The sequence below is a fragment of the Acartia tonsa genome, chromosome 9 (genome assembly GCF_053477335.1).
Source record: "Acartia tonsa isolate MP-2025a chromosome 9, ASM5347733v1, whole genome shotgun sequence".
Classification (NCBI taxonomy): domain Eukaryota; kingdom Metazoa; phylum Arthropoda; class Copepoda; order Calanoida; family Acartiidae; genus Acartia; species Acartia tonsa.
The window spans coordinates 31,424-37,615 of NC_137268.1; the positions used below are offsets into that span (position 1 = coordinate 31,424).

Genomic DNA, 6,192 nt, shown 5'->3' on the forward strand with positions numbered 1-6,192 from the left:
ATTTATTTTGTTTAATAACTTAATAAAAAGAGTTTTTATGTGCAGCTTTGGTAATGAGTAAACCTAAAAGTGCATTTTAATCAATGATAGGGTTGAAAAAAGTTTTAACTTGTTTTATAGTTTTTGATCACTAATTTTATATCCATTTATCTGGTATGTATATCAAAATCAAAAAGAACTATTTTCTTTAGATTTTTATACTTTGCAAAAATGTCTTGATAAACCTTCCCTTGACCATAATGGTTCAGCACTTAGCAAGCTCTTTTAATACACACAGACAGACATACACAATACACAGACATATACAAAGACTCAGAGACATCCTGTTACTTTTATATTAGTATACCTAGTATTGTTTTTTTAACACATTTTTAAAAGCGAAGCTTTTCTATAATTAAGGTTGGTCCGTCTGTAATGCATAGCTTTTTCATTAATTTAGGCATGTTAGAATTGTCCCATTGATTTCAAACTTTGCTTGGTGATTTCTGTAGTTAGGTATGATTTAGAAAGTGAAGCAACTCTATAATTGTGTCAAGAATGTCTGTACGTCCATTTTGAACATGATTTTTAACTTTTTTAATGTTAGTGCGATATAATGATCCGATTAATCTGAGATTTGGAATTCCTTAGACAACAAAATACAATGTTATTAGCAAAGCATCTCTATAATGAAGTTCTCAAAAAGTAATTATGTCCTTAAATACAGTGTGTTTTTTTTTAAAGCAATTTTACCCCACTTATAGTTATCAGAATTTAATGATTAATGGCTCAAATAATCAACCTTTTGCAAGAATGGCTGCTAAACACTTCAAAGTTGAGATATAGAGCTAAAAATGTATACAGATACTATTAGGGACATGTACTAGAACATATCAAAGTTTGAAGGTCATATCTCAACCAGGGAGGGAGTACTGCCCCCCCAAAGTTGACTACAGAAAATCCATTTTTTTAAGAAAAATGCGCTAAAACCATTTTTATATGTTGACACCTAAATTTTGAAATTTAGATTTTACTGTACTTTTTAAATAAAAACTGAAATATTTTTTTGTTGTTCTATTAATTGCCTTAAAAACAAAGAAAATAAGCCATTAATCATTAAATTCTGATAACTATAAGTGGGGTAAAATTGCTTTCAAAAAAATTCTCATAAAAAAAAACACACTGTATTATACTGCATTTAAGTATTTTTTCAACAAATTTACTCACAATTTTGTTTCAAATTTTATATATATATTCAGTTCTGACACTCTACAAGTGTTAATGTTTGTTTGTCATACCGTTTCAGAGCTTTGCTTTTGTGGATGTTGTCATCCTTGTTAATTATAGAAAAACAACTCTATAATGCAAAGAAATGTATTTTAAAAACATATTTAAACAGAGAACAATTAATAATTCCTAAATTACTAATTGTGGCCAAATCATTATTCTACAATCTTTTTATCAATTAATTCCGGGTCGGTAAAGCATGCCTATGGTAATATCCAGGTTTATTTCTAACTCAAACCCAAATTTTATAATTTGGGGGCTAAATTAACAAAAATCTTAGAGGGAATTAAACTTTTTTATAACAAAAAAAACTAATTTTATAATAACACTTTAAAGAAATTTTATCCAAATTTAGCTACAGGCTTGCTTTGTACACAAATCAAATCAAAATATTTACAATAAGTATTCAAATCTATCTTTCAATCTATGATTATCATGAAATTTGAAAAAAAAAATATTTCATTTTTTTAAGGAATTAAAAGTAGATTTGAATACTTATCAAAAATATATATAAACTTATATGCTAAATACAAGAGGGGGGGAAGTTTTGACACATTTGCAGAAACAGTGGGCCCATTTCCCCCTTTTTTTTAGATTTTACTGTTATCATAAGTTGTGGCAGTAATATATGTGTATGTTAAGCCCCATTCAAGTTTCAAAAGTGACTTGGCTCTTATGGCTGCCTGCAAGCGGGTGTATAAAAAGTGCCCACCCCCTTATAAAACAAAAAATTTAAATTCCTTCAAATACAGGCATGTTGCATATCAAAATGACCGCATTGAAATGCTGATTACGAATCTGAAAACTGTTTTGAAAAATATTCCTCCTAGTTCGAATAAGATCTTATCAATTACCTAAAAACAGCTGATTTGTTAAAAATTGTTCATTTTAGTAGGTTATTTGAAAATCATTTTAGACTGAATCAATATTTTTCAAAACGGTTTTCAGATTTGTAATCAGCATTTCAATGCAGTCATTTTGATATGCAACATGCCAGTATTTGAAGAAATTTCAATTTTAGGTTTTATAGGGGGGCGGGCACATTTTATACCCCCCGCGCGCCTGTTGTTTTTGGATTAAAAAACATCTTTTAAGTTTCACAGGTTTTTATACTGGCATATTAACCCTTGCCTATGTCTACTTATGTGAAATTCCAAAATCGACCCACCCTAGTGTGTATAGGCTTTGTCTTTGGACAAAGAGGATAGGTTATTAGGGATAAAATCATTCTTATTTGATAGATTTCCCCCAACTTTAGGATTTTTTTGATGGGCCTCCAGGTTCAGAAGCTGCAGGCCTCCAGGTGGTGTCTGGACAGGTAAATATAAAAATTAAATTTTTTTTTGAAGAGTTAAAGGTCAACTTATAAAACAAGATATGCATCTTTTTTCTTAAAGTATGTAAATAACATTGAAAAATATGCAGATTTTAAGTTTTATAAGTTGACCTCTAACTCTTACATTTTTATTTTTGCCTGTCCAGAGACCACCTGGAGGCCTGCAGCCCCTGAATCTGGAGGACTGCAGCTCCTGAACCTGGAGGCCTATAAAAAAAAATCTCAAAATTGGGGGAAATTTATCTTATAAGAATGATTTTATCTTTAATAACCTATCCTCTCTGTCCTAAGATAAAGCCTATACACACTGTTTACGCAAATGTGTCAAAACTTACCCCCCTCCTATATTTAAAAGTTATAAATAGCGCAGCATTAAATAGACTATCTTTTCATAAATAATCTTTTAAAATTTCAATATCTTCAATACTTAAGTAGATTAAATAATGTTTCCTTTTTTGAAATCCTTCAATAAGAAAGTAAGATACAATCAACCTTATTGTTGGCTGTATGTTAGTTGGACAAACCTGACAACATTATTGACACCCTAGCTATAGAGTTGCAGCACTTCATATCATATTAAATATCTATAGTATTGTTTTATAGATCAAATAGTTGAAATTAATAAAAGTTTAATTACTTTAGCCAAAAAAGTAATAAATTCTTTAAATTTGGTTTTATAGATAAGATAGTAAGAATTTATAAAAAAAAATGTGTTGAATTCCAATGGCCAACAAATAATAATAATTTTTTTTTTAAATTTGGACAATTTGTATAAAACAATACTAGATATGTATTTCCATCATGGTTTAGAACTTGTTTGAATACAGCTCAGATGAATTAGATTCTAAGCCATGATGGTAAAAGTTTACAAACATACATATAGGACAGTATAGAACATAACTAAAGAAAATAAAAGTAATTAAATATCATGAATACCCACACCTTACCAAAATCCAATCAAGAAATTTAAACAAGAAAAAATCGAATTAGTTAGTAAACTATTTCTTCCTCTAAAGTAAGTACATTAGATATTCAAAAAGCTACTTATTATATAATCATAAAAGAAATTTTATTCTGAAGTTTTTCAATTTACAGTGTGCTAGAAATATTTGATTATTGAATAAATAGGAAAATATTCAATGTTTAATCTTACTTAATCACTCTCATTGATTAGATTAAGGGAGAGTATGTAGAATATTCATGATAAGTTATTCAAATTTGTGTGTATTAATCTTGGAAACTTTTATAGACACAGAGCAAAGGACTGTGATCAGCAAAGATTCTGCAAAAGAAAGATTCTACTCAGTCCTGAAATATTATTTATTTTATAACCTCTCTTGCATTTTCTAGAAGCTAGGGTTGAAGCAACTAATCAAATAAATAAGTAAATTAATCAATTAAATTATCTTTTTTAAATTTTATGAACTAATAACAAATAGATAAGTAGAATGATTAGGATGCAAATAATTAGAAAGCTAAGAGAGAAATATTTGATTAATGAATAAAAAAGTATTTTTCACTATTAACCTTATCCTATTATATTACATACTAGCAGCTACGCCCCTAGAGGCCTCTAGTGGCACTTTAAATGTTTTTTTTATATTTGAATATATCTATGCTGTGTTTGACATTTATGTTTTGTTGAACTCTCTTTGTTAAATCGAGAAATGAAAATTTGTTTTTGATTTTTTGTCATTTCTCTTTGGAGGGTGGTGGTACCCTCTTCCAAAATAGTTATAAACCTTCCTGGGACCTGTGAGAATCTACCCTGTTATGGAGAACCCAATCAGTTCAACAGTTAGCAAGATCCTTCGGTATAAACAAACACACAGACACACAAACAGACATCCTGTTATTTTAGTATAAGTTAAAATAGATATATCTGATATATCTGACATATAGATAGATATAAACTTTTTGATACATATATGCATAGATAAATATCCTACCTACCTTTTTGTTGTAGATAATTATAACTCACTTCCTCTCTTGGCTCCTAAAAATATTATGTTTTTGAAAATTCATTTGAACTAGAACATATATTGTTTATATGATACTAGAGTTTAAGAATAATGATCCTAATTTTTAACCTTCATCTCTCTTACTAGACGGACGGACAGACGGCCGTTTGGACAGACAGACATCAAACTACTTTGTATTATTGATATAAATGTTTATGCTTTTAATAGACTGTTAATTCATATAATACATATTTTGACTGTATATACTGCTACATAATAAAATAATATTATTGTATTTTGTTTCTTTTCTTTGTTTGTTTTGACCATTTAATTACAGATCAAAATGTTTTTTTTTATTTAATGAAATTTTACGGTTTAGATAGACAGACATATAATACTATATAAGAATAATCAAATTATATTTATAGCTTAATTAAGCTTACCATGTCCCCCAAGTATTTCTGCTGCTTTAGCTTTTCTGGTTTTCTCTTCTTCAGACTCCCATGGAAATTCTTCAAGGGCATAATCTAGAGCTGTGTCACCTAGAAATTTGATAATTTATTAGATATGTAAATGATATGACTGTAGATCAAATCTTGCAATACAAATGGGGCATTAAAGAACAAAAGTCAAGAAGATGAAAATTGAATATAAATACACTAAAGTCTCCTTTACAAGGAGCTTCTTTTCATAAAGTATAAAGGAAATACATCTCTCAGAGGTGTGTACTAGGGTTTGAAGGGGGATAATCATTTAGAATATATTTTAGAAAATAAAAATTTTTAAGTTGAAGGGCGAAGGAAACAAAATAAGACAGAACAACTTATATCAAACAGGGAACATGCACATTTTTTTGGGAGCTGAGGTGTTAGGAGGACCCTTTCCCCCAAACAAATTAAAAATGCAGAAAGGGGTCTGACTTTTAAGAGTTAAGTTTTAAAGGAAAAGCGCATCACAATTGGCAAGGAAATACATAATGTAAGTTAAAGAGATTTAGTAAATAATTTTTTACCCTGTAAAAGAGGGTTTGTGATTGTTTTATATTCATTATCATGGATATTATTTCCACCCTCCCAAAGATATAGATAGATAGATAGATAGATAGATAGATAGATAGATAGATAGATAGATAGATAGATAGATAGATAGATAGATAGATAGATAGATAGATAGATAGATAGATAGATAGATAGATAGATAGATAGATAGATAGATAGATAGATAGATAGATAGATAGATAGATAGATAGATAGATAGATAGATAGATAGATAGATAGATAGATAAATAGATAGATAGATAGATAGATAGATAGATAGATAGATAGATAGATAGATAGATAGATAGACAGATAGATATATAGATAGATAGATAGATAGATAAATAGATAGATAAATAGATAGATAGGTAGATTGATAAATTGTGTAATTTAGAGTAGAATTATAGATACACAGGGAAATAAATATAGAAAAGTATAATTTTGTAATATATGTATAGTAAGTTAGATAGATAGATGTATGTGATGGAAATATAGTGTTATAATAATATTATGTAACTAACCAAATATATTCTTGGCATTGATATCAGCTCCATGTTGTATTAAGAGCTTCACAACATCAGTACGTCCATCC

The 6,192-nt window shown here is 28.6% G+C and overlaps 1 long non-coding RNA gene across 1 annotated transcript; it reads right to left on the minus strand.

Moving 5' to 3' along the window:
- Positions 1–1,480: 1,480 nt before the first annotated feature.
- LOC145327641 (uncharacterized) lies at positions 1,481–5,099 on the minus strand. The gene is made up of 3 exons (XR_013882200.1): positions 5,007–5,099; positions 4,556–4,598; positions 1,481–3,910 (listed from the first exon to the last, which is right to left on the minus strand). It is a non-coding gene; the product is annotated as an uncharacterized LOC145327641 (long non-coding RNA).
- Between the last annotated feature and the right edge of the window lie 1,093 nt (positions 5,100–6,192).